General features: G+C 35.8%; 1 protein-coding gene across 3 annotated transcripts in view; it reads left to right on the top strand.

The window, feature by feature from the left end:
• The first annotated feature begins 1,321 nt into the window (after positions 1-1,321).
• Positions 1,322-21,969, top strand: part of CREB5 (cAMP responsive element binding protein 5) — a 257,480-nt gene continuing 236,832 nt past the window's right edge. For all 3 annotated transcript variants that reach the window (XM_072412475.1, XM_072412473.1, XM_072412476.1), the window contains exon 1: positions 1,322-1,688. The gene's annotated coding sequence lies outside the window, so the exon portion shown is untranslated. The remainder of the gene's footprint in view (positions 1,689-21,969) is intronic.

Below are 21,969 nucleotides of genomic sequence, written 5' to 3'. Positions count from 1 at the left end.
TAGGGGATGTTAGCAGCAGGTGTCCCCCACTTGCAGCTACAGTTTTTGTTTCGTATATCTCCCTGTTCCAGATAAATTGGTAGGAAAGCGTACAGGATAGCATAGCATGTTTTAGTTTAGTGACAGGAAAATCTAAATTTAGGGGCCCCATCCAATGCTTCTAGTTATGTAAGTGTTTCCGGGCTCGTAGACGTACTTAACCACCTGAGCGTTACACTGAGGTCTCGGCCGGGCGGCGGAACGCAAGATGCCGGGCAGCGGAACACAACATACCGGCCGGCATCTTACCGGTCCCCCTGGCACCCGACGCTGGAGAGGGAGATCGACGGACGACGATTGACGGAGGACGACGCTGGAATAGGAAAACGTAGCTGGAATCCTTACCTCCATGGTCCCGCTGGATGTGCACAGCGGGACCATGGAGGTAAGGCTGTGACAAAATTACGGGGTTAACCATCCTAGCCATTTTTTTTTGCCCGACCTTCGTACGGGCATACCGGCTAGGTGGTTAAAGAGGAACTATACTCTAAACACAAAAACAAAACAAAAATACACTTACCTTAAATCCCGCAGGGCAGACTGATCACTCCGGGGGTGTCTGACATCTGGTCCCACGTCATCCTGGCAACAGTCTAGGAGCCGCCATCTTTATCTTCTCTTCCGGGTTCTTCATCCCAGGCGTGATGTGCATGCGTGAGATTGGCAAATTTTTTTCTTAGAGCAAAAAGTCTTGTTCTGCGCATGCTCGAGATGGTCGGGCATGGTAGAAGAAGCGGCCAGGAGTCTGACTGACATAGGTATCCCAGGAGGCTTTGTGCCTCCATTCATTCTTGACTGCCGAGAATTAGGGGGCTGTGCTTTTTTTTTTTAAACCTAAAAAAAGAAACCAAACAAAATATAATTTTTACCTTATATAAAGGTGTTCTCTACCCCTTTCTGAGTATAGGTACGCTTTAGGAGCAACCCCAATGGAAAGTTGTGATGTACATGTGGTGTGATATGTGTGATATCTTGACGTATGTTTATGTTGCGGCTATAAAATTTGAAACACACACACACACACACACACACACACACACACACACTTTTCTATGACGTCATTGTACACGCCCCTCGGGTGGATAATGTTCACGCGCTGCTTTTTTTGATAGAACACCCCCAGCAGCTGAGCTACAGCTGAGATCTACCAGCCTCCAGTGGGTGTGTCTCTCGTCGTACGGTCACGCCCCCCTCCCTCAGCAGACCGCTATGATTTAGAAGTTCAGGAATCCCACGTGACGTCACCAAGGGGTGATGTAATGCTTCTCTAAATAGAAAGTATTGTAATCTTCCCTCAGTCCAACGTGGTTCCTTTGTAGTACATGGCACTGTGTCTTTAAAAACTGCCTGTGTGTGTGAGTGTGTGTATGATGCAGGGGGAAAGTCACTCCCCACTCCAGAAAGAAGAGGATAGTCTTTAAGCAGTCTGTGAAGAGTTAGCTGCTCCAAGTGTTTTCCCTGTACATGCTGCAGCCAAATAAACTTAGGACTGTTCCATTAACACTTACCTACTATCACAGCTTCAACCTGAGACCTGTGGAGCCAAGCCAACTTTTTATTTCTCACAAACTTACCTAAAAAAAAAAAAAAAAAAAAAAGGTACAGCAGCTTCCACTTATAATTTGCTGATCCATTTCTACACTTGTTGGGTGAGTTGAAATTATTCATTTTTTATTGCTTTATCACACTGTATAGTTAGATGTCTCCATCATGTATGAATGACTTTATAAAGTGATACATTGTTATCCATGTCTGCTGTTTACCAATACAATGTTATTCATGTTAAGAAACAACAAATAGGGATCAGTAGGGATCACTGATCATTTTTGGAAACTTTTTGGAAGTTTTGACAGGACTTTAGCATGGCTGTCACTCTTGTGCTCCACAGGTCATCAGAGATTAGAAATGACTGGAGGTATGTAGGTAGCTGAATGTTTGCTATAGATCTGAATGGATAGCAGTGCTGTAGCTGTCACAGACTGTCATCTGGTAGTTGATGCACTGACAGTGACAGATGACTTTTGTAGCAGGGAGGTGTGTACTGCTTCTTCTAAACTTAAAACCTTCTATACTATCCCTGTATTGTCAAAAGAATGACTGATCCCTAAATGATTCATAACTTAATGTACAGAAAGTGAAAGTTTCTCCAAGTTTTATTTCTTCAAATGATCACAGAAAAAGTAAAGATCACCAGCAAGTCATTGATATGCAAGTGCCATCTGCGAATAAAGCCGACGTTACTTTTCACTGGTAGCTCCATCGCCTCCACATAATAATACACAGAACAATGATATTGACAAATAACCCCTCCATTGTTCCACAATTCATTATTCTAGCACAGGGCACCCCCCTCATGCAAACATTTGCAGAACTCATCTTTTATTTTCGAGTGATCTCACTTCACAGACAGTACACCAGGATGAGGATTTTTTTTATATTCAAAAACTACTTTTAGCTGGGGCCAATGAAATGTGAAAATGATGGTCAGATGGCCAAAATAAAATCCTTATCTTTTAATAATTTATCAAATTTTGGGATATACTTTTTTTTTAAATAAAAATTGATAAAGATGAGTATTGTGCTAAAATGTTGCAGTTTAGTTTGCTCAATCATCTCAGCACTTTTACAGGTGTAACTATTCCAATTCTCTAATAAATTATCTCCTTGTTTTAATTTTTAACTTTTTCATTTGGCCCTTAAGGCAAATCAATCAATGTAATTAAATTTTCCCCTCTCGCCTTATGCACTTTGAATTTGATAAGCTCCACCATTCTCCGAGCCAGTGTTGGATGACGAGCGTTGTTGCTTGCGTTGGAGTGTGCTTTGTGCATATTTGGTTGTTAGGTGTCAGTATTTGTGTGTTTTGCTCTGAGACATGGCTGGGAATAATGCTGGAGAGAAGGCCATTACATCATTCTGCAGCCTAGTAAGAGGGTATGATTAACAGCCTGAGATACTGAAGGTTCAGGGGTTAGAAATGCTGACACTGCAGTCTGCCTTGCAGAAAAACAGTGGCTAAACATACATCTTTGTTTTGTGTGCTGCTAATTGTTTTAATGCACTGTGAAGTTTGTTTTGGTGGTAAGTTTGATTGAAAGATATCCCTGGCCATTTACTGAATGGGGGCTTAATGATCGGTGAAATCGCACAATATGAAATTATTTTTATACAAATTTGATTGAGCACAAGTGACAATTCCTAAAGATGTGTCTTTTTCAGTTGAAGGTAGTGTTAATTAAATCCTGTCAACTGGAGGTGGAATCGGTTCTTTTCATGTGTTAAGGTGGCAGAAGTTGATGTTCTTCTAAAGCAGGACAGTTTTCCTGTATCTCACCTTTACCTTGTGACCCCAAGCAAAGGTTAAAAGACAAGAGGCCTTTCATTATGCTGAAAAATGATGTTGCAAGTCCTTGATCATCTTATTACATCTCCTCCCACTAAAATACATGAATGGAGTAGAAAGCGTGAGAAGAAAAGGGGGGTACCCTAAGGTCTGTAGGGTCACTAGGATAGAAGGGAGATCAAAACCAGTGCTAAGGTTTGGGGCATTAACGGAGGAGAGCGAGAGCGAACTGCAGCCTTGTACAACTCAGCGGATCGATTCTAATAGGAAAGGTGAGAAGTCTACTTGGGGCTAAACTTTTCAAAGTGATCGTCAAAGCTATGTTTGATAAAGAGACAGATGGTCTGTATGATGCTCAAAGGTTACAGAAACATGATAGAGTATACTATAATACATGCAATTATTTGAATATATTCAATCATGCATGTTTTATGTATAGATTTGGATATATGTACTCTTTCCTATTCTTGCTCTCTCTATTTATATATAAACTACACAATTCAATGTATGAAGTTAAACCCTATTATGCCATATACTCCAACAAAAATCTTTGGCAAAGCCTTTATTTTTAATTGGTAAATGATATATTGTGCTTTTACAACTTTGCGTTCTGATATTAACCAATTAGAATTTTTAAATGATTAAGTGCTGACGCTGGGAAAGAGAAACATTACATAAAGTTGATTGACACATGTTGGAGCACTTTCGACTAGTGTTACCAAAATGTCTTATTTTGTCCCCCTGCACTGCATTTTTAACTAACTGTCTGGCAAAGAGGGATCATTTCCTAATTCGGGTTACAGTATAAATACCTGCAAAGTGTTTTTATGAATTCTAAAGGGATCTACAGAATAATGTCAAATTAGCAGGAGTCCTTGCCGATAAAAGTGAAGGCATGAGCTGGCCGTGCACTTTAAAGTGTCAGTTTTACTATAAAGTCCCATAGTAGGGAAATGCTGGATAATTGTCATTTATTTATGATAAAGCCCATTTAATTAGGCAGAGAGCAATGCATCCAGTGTAGTAACCTATACCAAACAATCACCATTCATCTTTATTTGCTGCAATTGTGTAAATTCAGATTATCTGCTTTGGGTGACAAAACCTTACACACTGTTGTAGTTCTTTTCACCGGCTTATTAAATACTTATGTACGGAGTGATCCCATTGCAACACTAGAAAAACCAACATGTACAACTGTTGTTGTCTGTATTAAAAATAGTAAATAGTAATAATGCTTATTATAGTATAAATATGGACACTAAGTAATGCAATGTTGCAAGTATGGCAATTATTTTTGTATATGTAATCATAGCCTGAGTGCTTTCGTTTGACAAATGATCTGTGATCAAAAGTTTTATTTGAACCATTGCTGGGCCACACGTCAGGGGATTAAATGACTGTTTAAACAAGAGGTTCTTAACCTTTTCGGCCCAGATTGTGATGCTGGGAGTTAGTTTCAGGACCTACAGTTCAACCTTGAATTAATTATCTCTGCGTGTGTAGATGTTTTTTGGGCAAACAGTCATTTCTGCAAAAGTGTATTATATTTCAATGGACAGTTTATTAACTGTTAGCATGTATTAGTTTTGCAGGAAAATGGGATATGATCTAGTTCAAGGCTCATTAGCTAAGAATCCTTGTTTGAAGCAAATGATAAAGGCAGCAAGCTAACAGTAAAAAAGGAAATTTCACACAATAAAAAATGTGCAGAATATAGTATCTCTAATAAATCCAAATAACTGTTATTAGTTTTTAAACTTAACCTAATTCGTTACTATAGAAAGTTGTACTTTATACTCATTCTTCTCCTTTGCTCTAACTCTATGTCCAATAAACTCATGTAATATTTCTGAAAATTCATAAGAAAATATAGGTGTTTGCTGGGACCTTTATTATCAAGGGTTTGGCTTGACACCTGGGTGAATTTTCCGTATGCGGTGAAAGAGATGATTATGTTTATAATGGAAAATGCCATGTACACTATTTGACGTTCATAGCTTCTAAACACGTTGACTGGTAGGAGAGCACACAGTCCGTGTTAACTAGATGGCGCAATTTAATGTTGGTTCAAAATTCAGACCAAGCTTAGGAGCCAAGCAACTGACTGCTTGTTTGATATCCTTCAACACTTACAACAGAGCGGATTTTGTGGAAGGCCAGACAGAGCAAGAGGTTTTTAGTTGAATTTTCCATGTCACGTTAAACCAACCTGTTTATTGGTCACTGGAAAATCTGGTACCATAACTAAACATAACACTGTAACTTTGAAGTGTTCCAGCTTTTTTGATGCAAGGCTGAAAAAGTCTAAATGTAAGTGAAAAACCCTTCTAAATTAAAAATGATGGATGTGCTTATATGGTTAACATATCATTTAGAGGTTTCCAGGTTAAAGCTTGGGTTTGCTCTTTTGTGAACTTGTTTGTATAATAAAGGGAAAAGCAATCAAGATCAGCCATGCTTTAATAAACTTTGATCCATTTGACTGTGTTAAACCTAAATCTGATTGGTTCCTAGAAGTTATTGAACTTCAGATATCTTAATTGATGTCTAAGCCGGATTAATAAATAAAATGTGTGTAACCAATCAACATTAATTAGCTTATTACTCTCTATCTTTATGTGCAAAACATGTTTTAGGTTTTGCTGATTTTAGTATGCCATCCTTTGGTATTTATGCAATAAACTAAAATTTGGCGTGTTGCTCTCTACACAATCATACCTTGGTATTAATATATATTCTACTAATTTCTATAAACCGGTGAAGGGTGACAGTCAGTAAAGGGTTAATCAGCTTTCACTCGTCAGCTTTTACCTTTGTAGACTGTAAGCTTTTAGCGAATGTAAACCTCTGCAGTTTAGGATTTGCTGTGTATACACATTTGTTCTTCTCTGCTGCATTATTTATTTTTATTAATGATCATTAACAGTGGCTGGGAAAAACATTGCATGCTATTGATAATAATACTTAATTTTATGCTAGGCTATGTGTTTAACTCCATAGACTGTCCACATGTGTTACTGCAGCGTTTTAACTGAAAACCATTACACAGCGAGAGCAAATGTATGGTAAAACAGTCATCACCTACAACGCTTACAAGTTTGCCTTGATAACTTTCTTTTTTTACCAGCACTTTGGAAGTGAAACTTCTATGTAATTACTTCTAGAGGAAAAAGGCTGTAAGGGGCTTTAAAGAAAATGGACAAATTTTTTACATTTTTATAATCTTTGGTGAACAAAAAAAAAGAAACATGCAAATCTTTCATAGCAACCAATAACTTTGCTTTAATTATTCTGTGCTAGATGCAGAATTTAAACACCTTTGATTCATACAGTGTTCACATGTTCACACTTAATGTTTTATGTAAGTTCATTATATAGATTTGCATATATGCATAAAGTTTGGAAAATTGCCCTACTTATTGCCTTTTTTATATTTCATTTTGAAGAACAGCCCCAGTTTTCCCTAAATGCATAAAACATACAAAGTTTTGGCCACTTTATTATCAACACAAGATACATATATATGTATATATACATATATATGTATTTATACATATACTGTATATATTTATATATAGATATATAGTTTTCAATTTACTAGATATGATTTTTCTTAGTTTTGGCAATAGATTGTATATGTTTTGCATGTTGCTTTGCATTGTATTTGCTTTGCATGTTGCATTGTAAGCATTGTATATGTTTTGCATGTTACACATTGATAACTTTTTTTGAGCACCAGTTAAACATACATAAAAAAATATCACTAAATGACATGTTTTCCTAAAATACCATGAAAAGAATTATTGTTAAAAAATAGAATCAGACTGAGTAGGTAAATTTAATGCAGGCCTGTATAAATAACTCCTTTTGTAATTTAGCCCAGCAGTAATGACCATATTGTCTCACAGTAACCAGTAAGATACAAATTAGAATTAGAATATTTTACCAACATAGACAGTCCAATAAAAATCTCTTTTTTTGCAATAATGCCCAATATCAATTCAACCTTCCCTTCCTTAATGCGGAACTTAAAAAAAAAATGTCTGCACACATTTTTAATATATATTATACAAAATATGTTGTATTTTTTCCTGACATAGCAGTAATTTACTAAACTTTTCTTGGACCACAAAGCAATTTACTCTGGGGACTAAAAAGCAGTGATTACTACAAACATCCAATCAGATTTAAGGAAACATTTTTTCATTTTCCCGCTAAGCTAACTGTGCTTTTTAAATATAGATTTAGGGTAAAATTGCCTTAGCAGAAATGTTACGTTTCTCAATCAGAATAAACTGATTTTGTATGCCAGAAATATATTTCTCATCCTCTACAAGTTCACACTTGTCAAGGTGAATAGTAGAACACTGGAAATATACAGCAGCATAAATTGCAAGAGCCCACATCACGTTATGATACATGCTCAGCTTGATAAAATTATGAATGCTTAATGTCTTCAGGTAAACAGGTTTCACACTTATTTTTTCATGATTTTTTATTTAGCAAGTGTTTTCTAGCTCCTTTGCAGATGGAAATTGAAAAAATAAATTCCTAGTGCCCTGAAATCCCAGGTTCCTGAGAAATGTTTTCAGATACAGATACTTGCTGATTCAGACACATCCCGTAAGCGATACAGCTTTGGACGATCGGATGTCTAACACAAGCACTGTTCTACTGTATCCCAATAAATAATTCCTGTTGGTTAATGGTCAGGGATGCGATGCATGTGCTTGTAGTGGTTATTTATATATACAACGCTATGAAAAGATGAATATACATGCAGATCTGATCTGAAGGAAGATTTCTGGTGCTATGACTGATCATTTGTAAGGTGATCGGACTTGTGCCTCACCTATGAATATACATACACTACCGACTACAGAGTTACAATTTGTTAAAGAATATATCTGATTACCTGTGTTCTTTCAACATATAGTTTGAATAGAATCAAAGCATCAATGGATGACATCAGGACTTTCCAAAAAGTAACTGTTGCACTAGTTTTGTCATATTTAGGTTCAAGTTTAAAGAATAGTTAATGTCTTACAATAAATATCTTTTATTTGTTCTATTTTGGTAGATAAATATACTGTTAACATTTTATTATACAAGTTGGATCTACACGGCCGCTCTTGTCAGAAATCTTCAATTATCAATCTATGTTATGGAGAAGAGAAGAGAGAGATATCTGTAGTTCTGTTTCAATTCTCTTGTCCTGTTACAGAATGGTGAATGAATATTGTCATTTAAAAAGGGGGGAATTGGTTGAAAATAAAGGACAAATCACAACAGGGTTTATTTAGGAATTTAGATTTTCTATAGTTATTGTCAATGTGCAGGTCACTGATGTTTATATTTTTCCCTTAATTAGATTAATACATTTCTGCCTAATTTACAGTCTTACTTTGACTTGGAAACTAGGAGTCAAAGACAAAATGCTTCCCAAGGTTTGACAGTTTCTACTATGCCAACTGCTTTAGCTTGTGCTGTTCACACAAAGGAGTAAGAAACAGTAACAATCAACAGCATTTTTATGTTCTTCCTAGCCTTGATAGTACAGATATGTGCACTCAGGAGCTGTAAGACAGGTTGTATTATTGGTAGGAGCCAAGCCATTTGACAGCAAAGAAACCCTCAGACCCCATGGGCCTTTCACCTTAAAGCCAAACCAAACCTAAAACTGGTCAAGCCAAATTTTGTAAATTAATCTTGGTGATTAGTTTTATTTAAAAGTACAGCCTTTTGAACTTAACTGCAGAAACAGCATAGCTGTGCTTGGCTTCTACTGTATGCTTATCCACACAGCCAGAACCTCCTGTGCTTTTTAGTTTGCTGTTAACAGATTCAGATCATACGATTGCTCATTACTACTTGTGATTTTAAGTCCTGCTGTCCTCATGTATATTCATAGTTTTTAGTGTAATGCATTAATAGTGAAACACGTAATCTGATATATGTTGTTTTTCCATGTGTCCCATGGTCAGGTCTGATTGACCTGCTTACTGGCTAAATTCAGAAAAATGATAAAATGAATTGTAGTGCAGTGTGCAAGTATATTTGGCCAGGGGTGTAGTCGTAAAAAAAGAAGAGGGGGCACAGCACTATCTATGTTGAGTGCGCATCATTAGTATGTACATGTGCCTGCCTCACTACACCCCTGCCTATGTGTCACTCAGAGAGGAAGAAACTTCCCACAGAGTGACGTCTTGATACCATAACCTGCCCACTCTCCCATCGCAGGGTTGTGTCCGAAGAGACAACCCGCCCACCGCCCTGAGCCTGCAATTTCATATGAGTGACATGGTCCACAGCTCTGGTCAGTGTACCTCCCCTCCTAGCGGGTCCTTCTCCTGACCCTGCGGGGGGCGGACTGGCCAGAGCCGCGGACCACCAAAGAATTGCAAAATAAGAGTGGGCAAGTGTGCCCATTCCTAAAAAAAGTGAGGGCACAGCGTTCCCACCTGTGCTCCCCCCACCACACCCCTGTATTTGGCCCACAAAACAGACATTCTTTCCACCACTTTCTTTCTATATTCACGTAACTACTGATTTCTTGAATTCTGGCTTTAAATATCAGCACCACATCTGTCTTCATGGTAAATAATTTCTAAATAAAGGAGCAGACTTTTTTTTTAAAGTAAGGATTATTTCATTCTAATTCTAGTCTACAAACAATTGTGATTGGTTCTCTGTAAAGCCTTGGTAAGGAGTACAGCTCAAGCATAACTTGTGACAACTAAGTTATCCTCAGGCTTACAAGGGGATTTAGTGAGGAGTCAGCAGTAAGTTTTCAAAGGCTGATTTAAATTGAAACAATTTTTATTCAAGATAAAATATCTAAAGATTATCTACATAAAACTGCAGCGTTATATGTGCCATAAATACTGTTAAGCTATTGACCAAGCTGGGTAAAATTCATAGCGCTAGCTGAAACATATTAATGGCTATATCCCCCAATGACCCTATTTGGAAAGATCTATCCCGTATTTCATCCTTGCTTTCATAGGCCAAAACGGCTGTTTCCAAGGCATTATTGCTGTGCAAAAGGTACAAAGTTACAAAAGTACAAAGTTAAAGGAAAAGAAAAGAATGAAGATTGTTCATAAATATTTTTTCTTCTAATTTTTCAGAAAAATATGTTTTTTGGGGGGGGGTCTATTTATAAAGCAGTAAATATGACATTTACTGCTATTAACACACATGGGCCTTGAAGATTCTCCACCAGGGAATGTTTCAGTGAATGTCAGATTCACAGCTTTGTAGATAGACTTCTTAATGCATCCTCATTAGTTTGCAGTTTGTATCTTAATGATTAGTTTGCAGAAGACATCTTAAAATGCTCACAAGTCAAAATATGTACTGTTAGCTCTAGATATAGTAAATAAAGAAGCAGGCCCCTAAGACCCAAAAGTTATTTCACATGTTCTCCTATGTTACAAAGATCAAGAAAAGCTGTTCTGGACAATCATAAAGAAGCAGCATCATTTCTCTGTTCTATAGATCGGCATCACTTGCTGACCCTCCCTTATAGGCAGTAGAAAATGTAATATTGTAATAATGACTTTACAACTAGAATTTTTTTTTATATTTGGAGTTCATCTTTATATATATACTTTGGTTTATATTACCTTTAATTTACTTTTGTTTAGGATTTGTTATTATCTCTGGACAAGTAAAGCCAAACTGCAGAGGAAAAGTTTTAGAGGTATTTCTCTATGCTCTTAAAGCTTCGGGACTTGCAGCAACATCTGGTATCTGGAGGGTTAATTTGCAGCCTTGGTTAGTTTTGCAATCTACATAATTTAGCTGTTAGGGCTGTAATTTGTTACTGTGGTTCAGCACTGCATCCTTTGCATCGTTTGCAGTCTTTTCGACTATAAATTAGACAGCTCATTAGGTAAAGTCAGCCACATAAATCTGCCAATTTAACCTCTTCACAGTCATGCCGGGTCATATGCTGGCATTTAAAAAGTTTCGGTCTTTGCAAAGCATTAGGAACCACACATGGAATAACATTTATTGACATGCGGTGATCTAAATTGGGCTTAGCCAATCAGCACTAATCTTGTGCAATAGGAGATTTTTCTAATAGTAAATACAGAGCAGTATTGTATATTCATAATGAGCCTAATCGCCATACACACTCATAGGATTGTGTTATTTTTTTTTAACTTTCACCATATGTAATGAATAAAACAGAAGCAATTGAATAAAAAAAATCAATTTTCTTTCAACATGTTTACTTAAATAATTAAGTAAATAAGGAAAAGTTTTATTTACTTCAGTCATCCAAGAAAGGTCAAGGAAAAGTGTTTTTCATTTTCCTTACACGGAATTGGATATTCTGGGTGACAACATCACCTTCAGTTTACTAAGCTTGGCATACATGTACTTTTATAGTAAACAGTCTTTACTTCTTTGGCAAATCAATACTATATCATTGCTGTTATCTCATATGTCATCTTCAGACCTTTGGGGATCTGTTGGCAATAGTTCCTACAGTTTTGACATGAACTGTGCTTCAGTACAGAAATACATGATGATGAAAACCAATGGGTACTCTTTCTGCAGAAACTAATGGCGTTATATGGTTGATCACAAGCAATGTGGAAATAGATAGCAACCAATCACATTGTTTTCCACTGTTTTCATGACACTAAACTGATGAAAGTGGTGAAACCTAATGATGAAACCTAAAGTGGTACAGGTTCTTTAAAGCTCCCATCCCCAGTAGTACTACGCTGCCATTGGTTAACCACAAGGACAGCTTCAGTAGGAACTTACACAGGGCTGACGGTTGTCCCTACCCACACGTGACTCCTCTGAACCAATCACAATCCACCAGCACTGTCACATGGAGTAAGTCACTGAATTTTTTTCTTTCCTTGTATGTAGTGGCTGGGGATTGATTGTAAGCATATTTTTTGTAACTATTATCTGACAACTGTATCAAAAATAATTATTATTGAGAGAAATCTCCTTAAAAAAGATTTAACCCACTTGAACTATAATCATTTTGGGCAGATTTTTCCTTTAAATATTCCCAGTATCCTCAAGGACAAATAAACAGCAACACGTTCAGAAACATTTACATTACGACAACTAATAATGTGTTTTTTAGGTCATTAAATACATTGGTGTATAGTTAAAAGATAATATGTTCTATGGTTGGTCCCTTGAGACAAAGCCCACACATTCTTGACCAGGAGCTACAATATATTCATTAGACAATTACGTTATTGCACATTTTATGTTACAGAGTTTGACGGAATATCTTTTCCATGACCTTACTAAATAATTTTTATAGCCATCCAACATAAATTGATCTGATCAACGTCTTTGTGTGACCAGCCAGCCATACATAAAACATTCATGTTAATATGATTTTATTATACATTCACAGGATTAAGATAACGATCTGGTTATTTTATTACTATGGGAAATAAATATTTCAGAATAGTGCAAAAAGGGAGGAAGTGAACAGGGGAACCTAATCCATATCAAGTTGGTTTAGCTTGACTTTTAGCGTTTGCATTAAAAGAAAATAAGTACTTTTCCAGATTCTTGTTATAGGTTAAAGCTTATAATCTGTACATTTTGTTTTTAAAAATGTTATTTGTCCGAAATGTTAAGAGGTCATATTTTGACCCACAATATCTCTAAAGGTTTTCCTGTAGTTCAGAGGTTCACGTTTGTGATCAGAACAATACTAACCATTTCAGTCTTTATAATTTTACACAACAGTGAAAATCAGCAGATGTTTTCAGTGCATGTGATTGGAATTGGACTTGCTGTTGTTTTAGTGAAGGTAGTTTTGCAGATTACATTTTAATCTGACAGAGTTTACAATATTGGAGAGTTTGGTATGAATCCTGGTCATTTTATGGTTTGTTGGTCTATCTGCACAGCCATTGCTACGACATGGGGGTAAAGAACAAGGGGAAACAGGTAGATTTCAGGTCCTATTTTCGGTGTTGACTTTTCCCCATCACATCATCAAGGATCACATTTATTGCAAGAAGAATTTGGTTGTCTTGTGATGAAAATGTGATTCCAATAGAAGCAATGGTACTGTAACCAATGGTTAGTGCATAGCTAATGCAGGTGATCTGCAAGCATGACAAACATTCAGAAACTGTGCTATCTACAAATTAAAAAAAATATTTAATGTTAAATCTTTGTCCTAAATATTTGCAGGGCATCCAATGCAGACTGATTTGAAAAACAACATTTATAAAAACCTCAAATTTGTAGAATCATTTCACTTCTCCTTATTATTTTGCCCCCAAGCCTCTCGTGCTTATGCCAGCAAAGCTTGCTTTCTTCTGATGCCATGCCTGCTGCTGTAAAGACCCAGTAAAATTATGGCCAAGATTCAGCTCTCAAAACACATCTACTGAACCACATCCTAAAACGATGCTTCCCTAGTGACAATTACAAGCAACCATGTCTGGAAAAGAGGAAGGGCATAGGCGTGATGTCTCTTTTGATGCATGTTGAATACAGACGATTTATAGAGGGACCTGTTCTGGGGTGCGGCATGATTTTGGGAACAGTTATCAAATGTGTCTAAATTCCTAGAGTTCTAGTTCTTATTTTTTTGAAAGATCATGAAATAGAAATCTCTATTCATTTAAAGGCTTCTCTGTTTTTTTTTTTCAATTCTCCATTTTATTGGTATCATTTTAATTGCCCATTCACATTGTTGCGTTTTAACATAAGCATTGTGACACAATAAAATGTGTTTATTGAAAATTAAGCTTCGAGCCTGTTCATATTTGTGTGAAGAAGTAGCTCATGTTATTTTTTTCTTGCATTTTAATGGATTGGGAGTTTTAGAGAATTGAATGGTAGTCTATAAAATGGCATGCATAGTATTATTATTAACTTGTATTTTATAGCTCCAACATTTTACAGTCCTTTACAAACTTCACAAACCATGTCCTTTACAAACCATGTCAAACTTTACAACCATGTCAAACTTACAAACTTTACAGTCCTTTACAAACCATGTCATTACCACAGTCTAAGGACATATTTTTTTGGAGGGGAAGCCAATTACCCCAATTGTACGTTTATGGGATAAAAGTGGAGTGCCTGTAGAAAACCCATGTGAACACAGGGAGAACATACAAACTCCTTGCAGATAGTGTCTTGACCAAGATGCGAACCTGTAAGCTAGCGCTGCAAAGGTGTGAATGCCAGCCCCAGTGCCAACTGTGTTGCTCAATGTATGTTTTTGATGTTGCCTGCCTCTGTGAGGAATACAGCTGTAAATTTATTGTATTTGGAGAAAACACAGGTCAAAGTACAAACCAACATCCACTGATCCACTGGTGAGTGTTTGTCATATGTACAAGTATGCGTTACTGCCGGCCGCTGTCAAATGTGCAGATGATGGTTCTTTAAGCCTAAGTCTACACAGACGACTTCCCCAGTGTTTAACCTGAGGCTTTAAAAGCCCATGTGTGAAATTCCTATTCATTCCAATAGACTAATCTATACCAGAATGTTTCATTGAAGCACGTTTATGAGCATTCTCTTTACCGTTGCTTGCAATGTTTAAAAAATTAAAATGGGGGTTAACACTGGAAACGTCCAAAAACGTGGGGAAATGCAGGTAAATGCTTCCATTGATTTCAATGGGGGGTTTTCCCGCACTTAAACCGAAAATGTGTTAAAAACGTGGGAAAACGCGGCATACACGGTTTCCAGTGTTTTTAAAAACAACCGTGTCGACCAAGCCTAATGGATTGAGTAAAAAGCAACAGCCACTAGTAGTTCTGTGGGATCAATAATCCCGAGGCAGGTCTGAAGCAAACCTAAAAGCACACTTACCTAGCACTAGTTTGCCCCTAATCCCTAAACACATATTCTGTGGACTTTGGAAGTATGCTCCTATTCATTCAGGAGGTAAACCTTTGCTTCTAGTGAAAGCTAAGGGTAGGTGAGTGCTTGCTGCTAAGGATAGCACCCATTAAAGCAACAAGCCAGCCAACTACTATCCATTCCATGTGAAATTAAGCTTATAATGGACATGAATGAGCCTTGGTTTTAGAAGCAATATAAACAACATCTGAACCCTTTTTTACTTTTTTTGTTAGGGTGTGTCGCAACATATAAATGTCATACACAGGTGGGTTATAAACTATAAATCTATGTTTAGCTATCGAAATTTTTTTTCTTGTATAGAATATCACATGTGAACTGAAAGTAATTCTCAGTGCAGTTCACATGGCTCTGTGACTTATAATGTCTTTGAAAATAAACTTAGAATGAAAAATCCTTTTGACATCTACTAGGTTGAAGAGGAAGGACATACATTTGATCTCCAGATGGGCTTTTCCCTCCGCTAGCACCAGCCTTAATGTATGGGCTCACAACATCTTATTGCCATTGCTTTATTATCCTATTCCGTGACTATCCATCACTGAGGGGATTCACTCACCAGTCAGGGGGTCTGTGGATTATGAATTAACATTTTAAAGGCTATGGGCTGGTGGAAATGGTTTAAGTGAAACCTTATGAAAAAGGAAAGAAAAAAATGCTTTTACTTGATTAAAACTATACAAAAAAAAGTGTTACACACCATAAATAATGAAAATTCACCACTCCCCGGAGCTGCAGAAGCCACTAAGTGAATGTACAATTTTATTTTTACAGCATAAAATACTAAATCACTTGGAGGTGATCGCATTATTATATTCTCTGTAACAAACATCAGTTGTCAGAGTTAATAGACTAATTAGCACTTAGATCCCCTGACAAACTGCTGTTGATGACCAGTATAAAATAATTCACTGCAGGGGGCTCAGCAGTTTCACAAATTATACATATGCTCTTTGCTTATAACTTAATAAAAATAAGGAAAACTTAATTTGAAGTTACATTCCCATAAAATCTCAGCTCCGCTAGTACAGTAATATTACAGTAATACTCACTTTATTGCCCATAGTTGTATGAGCAAGTCTATATATATATATATATATATATATATATACAGAATTACATATAAATATATATAAAGAATCACAGAACTAGTTCCTGATGTATGGCTGTTGTTGCATTTTTTTTTTGTTTTTTATTTCAGATTAATATATCTATGTAAACATTTATGGCCTCTTTAACCTCCCGACCGTTAAGCCCGACCTTCGTACGTAAAAGTTGCTCTTTTCGTTAAGCCCGAGACTTACCCAGGTAAGTGGGGATTTTAATGTAGGGAAAATCTCGGTCCCCCTGTGCTCATCCAGCGTCGGGTTCGTGTTCCAGCGTCGTCCTCCGTCGATCGTCGTCCGTCGGTCTCCCTCTCCAGCGTCGGGTGCCTTCTCGTATACCAGCGGGACCAGGTAAGAAGCCGGCCGGCAACTTGTGTTCCGCGGGCCGGCGGAACACAAGATGCCGGCCGGTTTCTTACCTGGTCCCGCTGATCATCCAGCGTCGTTCTCGTTCCAGCGCCGGGTGATCTCTGAAACAAGAAGCCGGCCGGCCGAGGAAAAAAACAGCCGGCCGGCTTCTTGTGCGTGCGTGATGACGTCGGCGCGTGTGCGGGAAATTCAAATTGAAACTCATTCATTCATTTTGTATTGGATTGAATACAGGAGTTTGTATTCAATCCAATACAAAATGAATGAGTGAGTTTCAATTAAAAATAAATACAAAGTATGTATTTTGTATTGGATTGGATACAGGAATTTGTATTCAATCCAATACATAATGAGAGTTTGAATTTTGTTCTCATTTTGTATTGGATTGAATACAAACTCCTGTATCCAATCCAATACAAAATAATAGAAAATATATTTATGTGGTTTTGTCTATAGGTATGTGACGGACACTAGGGAGGTGTTTTAGAAAAATATATTACTATACAGTATACTGAATTATCGCATTTTCAGTATTTTTCATTTATTTATGTATTCTTGTTTAAGCTGAATTTTGTGTTTTTCCTTTAATTTTATTAAAAGTAATTTTTTTTTTTACATGATTGTGTGTTTCAAACGTTTTTTATATTCATTATATCTACTAGAACCCTATTCGGACATATTTCTGTAAGTTACAGGTCTACAATTAAAAAAAAAAAATTCATGAAAACCTGTAACACTTTTGGTACAGAAATCTAGACCTCAGTGTAACGCCCAGGTGGTTAATCAATTTGCAAACTCATGTTTCAAAACTTGTAGTGACTTTCTGCAGAGTATATTTATAATACAGAGATTGTGACATTCACCAAGTATTCCCAGGTTGTTAATCATTGACTGTATTTTAAACACATTTACCATTACCACAATAACCTGCAGTGAATATCTGATGAATTTCAGATTTACTGTTTTAATAAATTTGCCCCATGTGTTTGTACCATAAAGATGAAAGGACGATTTATTAAAAATGTTTGATTATTGTTACTATTGTAATATGGAATTCATATTGAGAAAAAATATCCATCATAAATGAAAAGGTCAGCAGTTCAGATATGATAAAAATTTAGATATGCTCTGTGTGAGTGACAAATGTTACCAGAGGTACATAAATTAATTTTGATTTTTTTACCTGTAAATGCATTTAGGGGGTTGATATCTACTGCAATGTATCTACAGTCGTGTCTCTCAGTGGTGATCACAATCTAATTTCCCTGCTATAGTCACATGTCCTTAGCATAGTTTGAGGCCGATTATTATGCATTTATATAGAGTCAATATATTACACAGTGTTTTACAGAGTCGGTCAGTATAGTACGTCAATTCTACTGCTTTGGTAGATTACAATCTAATGTCTAATTTTTGAGGGCCAGCCAATTACTGGAGGAAAACCCGTGCAAACACAGGCAGAACATACAGCTTCTATGTTGGGGCACTAATACTTCATCACATGAGTATCAAAAGCTTGTTTGAGAATGTAATATGAACACAAATTCTATTTATTCACTAGGTTACACATTCACCTTGCTAAGTGAACATTATCTGCTTTCTTAGTAAATCGACTGCTTAGTGTTTGTTATCCGGTGATAGAAGAAAACAAGGCACAATTGTACAGTCATGCATTCTCTAAATATGGCCAGGCTTACGGCTGAACTTCAGCCCTATCTTTAGTCCTACTTAGTTGTACACTCTCATCCCCTATTTTAAAATTGATTATGCAAAGGTCACTGCACATAGTTTATCACAGCGTGCATTATAATCTACAGCAAGTCGAATAGAACTAGCGCCGGTATCTGGATGGAGGACAACCAACATTATCGAACCTTTACTGTCTGTCCTTGGCTCACACCTATATTTTGATTACTTTTAGTCCCTTAAATCATAGATATTTTGCATTACATATGGGTGGTATTTAGGACAATCTTCAAGACAAGATAAGGTGCTGTGATGTTTTTTGAAGCTATGTACAGCACCCTCCTGTCCCTCTTATCAACCATCAAAGTGATGATGTCACTGAGTTTAAAATAAGATATAGTTAAATTGGAAAGACTTAAATTAAAAAATTATAATTCACGTTAGTGTAAGTGAAAAGTCAGATCAAGTGAAGGCAAAACATTATCAGATTAAAGTTGGACTTTAAGGTACTTTACAAAGATTTCAAAACAGGAGATGAATGAAATAATGTTTTAGAAAACAGCAGTCACGTTTCTTTTGTTATTCTTTGCATTTTTATATTTTATTTTATATTTTTTTATATTGCTCACTATAGACAATATCAGCACATTACCATTTTCTTTTCTTCAGTTTTTATCCTAAATGGTACAATCATATGCAAATGAACAGTCAAAAACTCTCATATGAAGATGTTAGATGAAGTTCTCACCTAGTATGAACTTCTAGTATGATTGGAATTATGTGCACAGAGGGGTCTATTTATAAAAGTTTTCTCCCAATATTCAACCAAATTTTACCCAAAATTAACACTTTTTTTAAATTGAGTTCAATTAGAAAGTGATAAATATTTATTTGTGTGTTTTCTAAGTGGAACAAAAGCGAGAAAAAAAAGTTACATTTTGAGTAAATTGAGTGAATCTAGGATAAAAAACATTATAAATAGACACCATTAGGTGTATGTTGAAATAACTGTGATTGCATAACACCTCCCTCTCACAACGTCTACAGGGCTGCAACCATGCAATCTGCATTAAAAGTAAAATAAACATGATGCTTTGTGGTTAGGTTTCTGTGTTTATTACTGTATGTTTTATAATTAATGAATATGGGATTATTTTAAATAATTATATATGATTTGCATGAAACACTTTTTTCCCTGTGTGAGCAATCTCCAGGCATACCGTTACAATTATTAAACGTCCTGGGAATTAATCATGAGTCGGCTCTTGTATTTCCCCAAGTGAATGGAAAGACTGAATGCACATCTGGTAACACTTATTAGCTAATGAATACTAATAGGTTAATGATTAATTACTCTCAAGCAAACAACAGAGTGCACACGCGCAGCATAATCATTTATTTAAACATATTTAATTGCTGTCTTTTAAAGAATCATTTTTTTTTTAAATGAAATTTGATTCAAAATTTGGGGATTTTTAGGACAAGTATATGTGCTATTTTTTTGCATCAATTATAACTTTAACAGTTTCTCCTAATTTCATTAATTAATCTGTTTAGACTAATATTTGAAATTAGATTTTTTTAAATACTAATATAGATTTAATAATTTTAATAACGTTAATTTGCAGTCTATGTGCATTCTCCTGGTAGATCTTAGGTGGTAAATTCTAAAACAAGGTTGGTTACGTAGAGAGGACCTTGCAGTCAAAAGTTCTTCTTTGTAGTGAACCCCAAAAAACAGTAATAAAAGTTGCAAAAAAAATATATATTTTTAGAAATAAAATTTAAACAAATTTTAGGCTTCCTTTTTTAATACCCATCTTATGCAGGAGGTAGTAGTGCAACAGCAATAGCACCAGCACCTCTAGTTGGGATCCGAGGTAGGTATTTTTTTATTATTTTATTGAAAAGTGTTTTAAATTTTTTAGCTTTTATTTTGTGCCATTTAATTTAGGATTTAGAGCTGTCAGTAAAGGAGACTTTTCATTTTCATGCTAGGCCCACTTTCAGCTTTTAGACTTCTGACTACATCATTGTTCTTTCTAGTACATTATTTAATAAAGCTAATTGAGCATTAAATACAGGTAAAAAAATAAACTAATTTATTTAGGTAACCTAACTTTGGTTACCTAAATATATTTTGTGCAAAATTGTATGTAAAAATTGCACCCACCCATCAAAATGTACATGTGAACAAATATTCATATTTAAAGTTCCTTACACTTTTGATTTACCAACATATAAATATTTGGTGACATCTGTATTTAGGAGCAGCAATGCATCAACCTGTGTGATCTGTTCAACTGTTCAACCCTTGCTAAGGCCTGACTGCCTTACAGTGTTGACATTCCCACTTTCAGCCTGATTTCTGGCAGCCACAGGTTTGAGAAGAAGGAAGAAAAGTTGAAATAACCCCAACCTAATATATGCTAGGAGTATAATAAATCAAATAAATTACTTTAACTTTTTTTTAAATTATCACAGCACTAATGTGTTTTCATATTTGTCTGAATTCTTTCATGTTTAGGTTATGTAGTAAAAAATAAAAACCCTACCTTTAAAAGTCATACAGGTAGATTAAAATAATAACAAATTTATGGTCTGGAGTTCTCATCTTGTGGTTCCCCATGTATGCAAATACTTGGTAAAGTAGTATTAGTTTGGCACTAACTACAGTTGAAGGCAGCAGGTTAGTGTTGGACCTGGTTTTCCTAAATTTCAACACTTTGAGGACTGTAATTTGTTAATATTTGGTGAACATACTGATCAACTGCTGAAAGCTTCTTTCAGGAACAAGATTCATTTATAAATGCAGTAGAAAAAAATCATGGAACTGGAAAAAAAAAAGTAAAAATACTATTTTGGAGAATCTAGAAAAAATACAAATTTTAAATTATTGATAAAAACGGAAAACAACAGTTTGGTACCAAATATTTTGATATTTGATTTTATAGGTATACACACCAAAGACGAGAAACTGGCAATTCATATCTGGCCTATTGAATAATAAATATGTAAAAAAATAAAGGCTGAAGTTCAAGTTACCCTGTACTCTGTACTGTATATACTTTTACTAATTTGCGCCATTAGTAGGCTCATTTCTTTTTAGACCTACTGCTTTGCTTACAATTCCTGCTGTATCAGTCACACACCTTCAGGCTTCCCATCTATTCTTTGAGTGGGTGCTGAAGTGACCAGAAGGGCAGGTGAATCAATCACTATAATTTAAAGCACATGTACCAGAAAGACACACTTGTAGAGAATTATTTGTTGCATGTTGCATTTACTGCTTTAAAAACATACTTCTGATATTCTGAAAAAAGAGCATAACCATACAGGTTTTAGAAAAAAGTAATCAAACAGCCACATCTCTGATATTTTATTAAAGCTCAGTTTTTTCTAAAGAAAAGGAGATTACAATTTCTAATCGACCTGTTAGAAAATAGGCTATAAAAAGTTTATTATATGGAAATAAGTGAGGTGATTGTAACTATAAGTGAACTTTTAACAACACAATTGATAATTGTATGTGCT

This window comes from Pyxicephalus adspersus, chromosome 5, assembly GCF_032062135.1.
Source record: "Pyxicephalus adspersus chromosome 5, UCB_Pads_2.0, whole genome shotgun sequence".
Taxonomy (NCBI): Eukaryota; Metazoa; Chordata; class Amphibia; order Anura; family Pyxicephalidae; genus Pyxicephalus; species Pyxicephalus adspersus.
The sequence above is the reverse complement of the archived record's forward strand: the minus strand, read 5'-3'. Positions and strand labels throughout refer to the sequence as shown.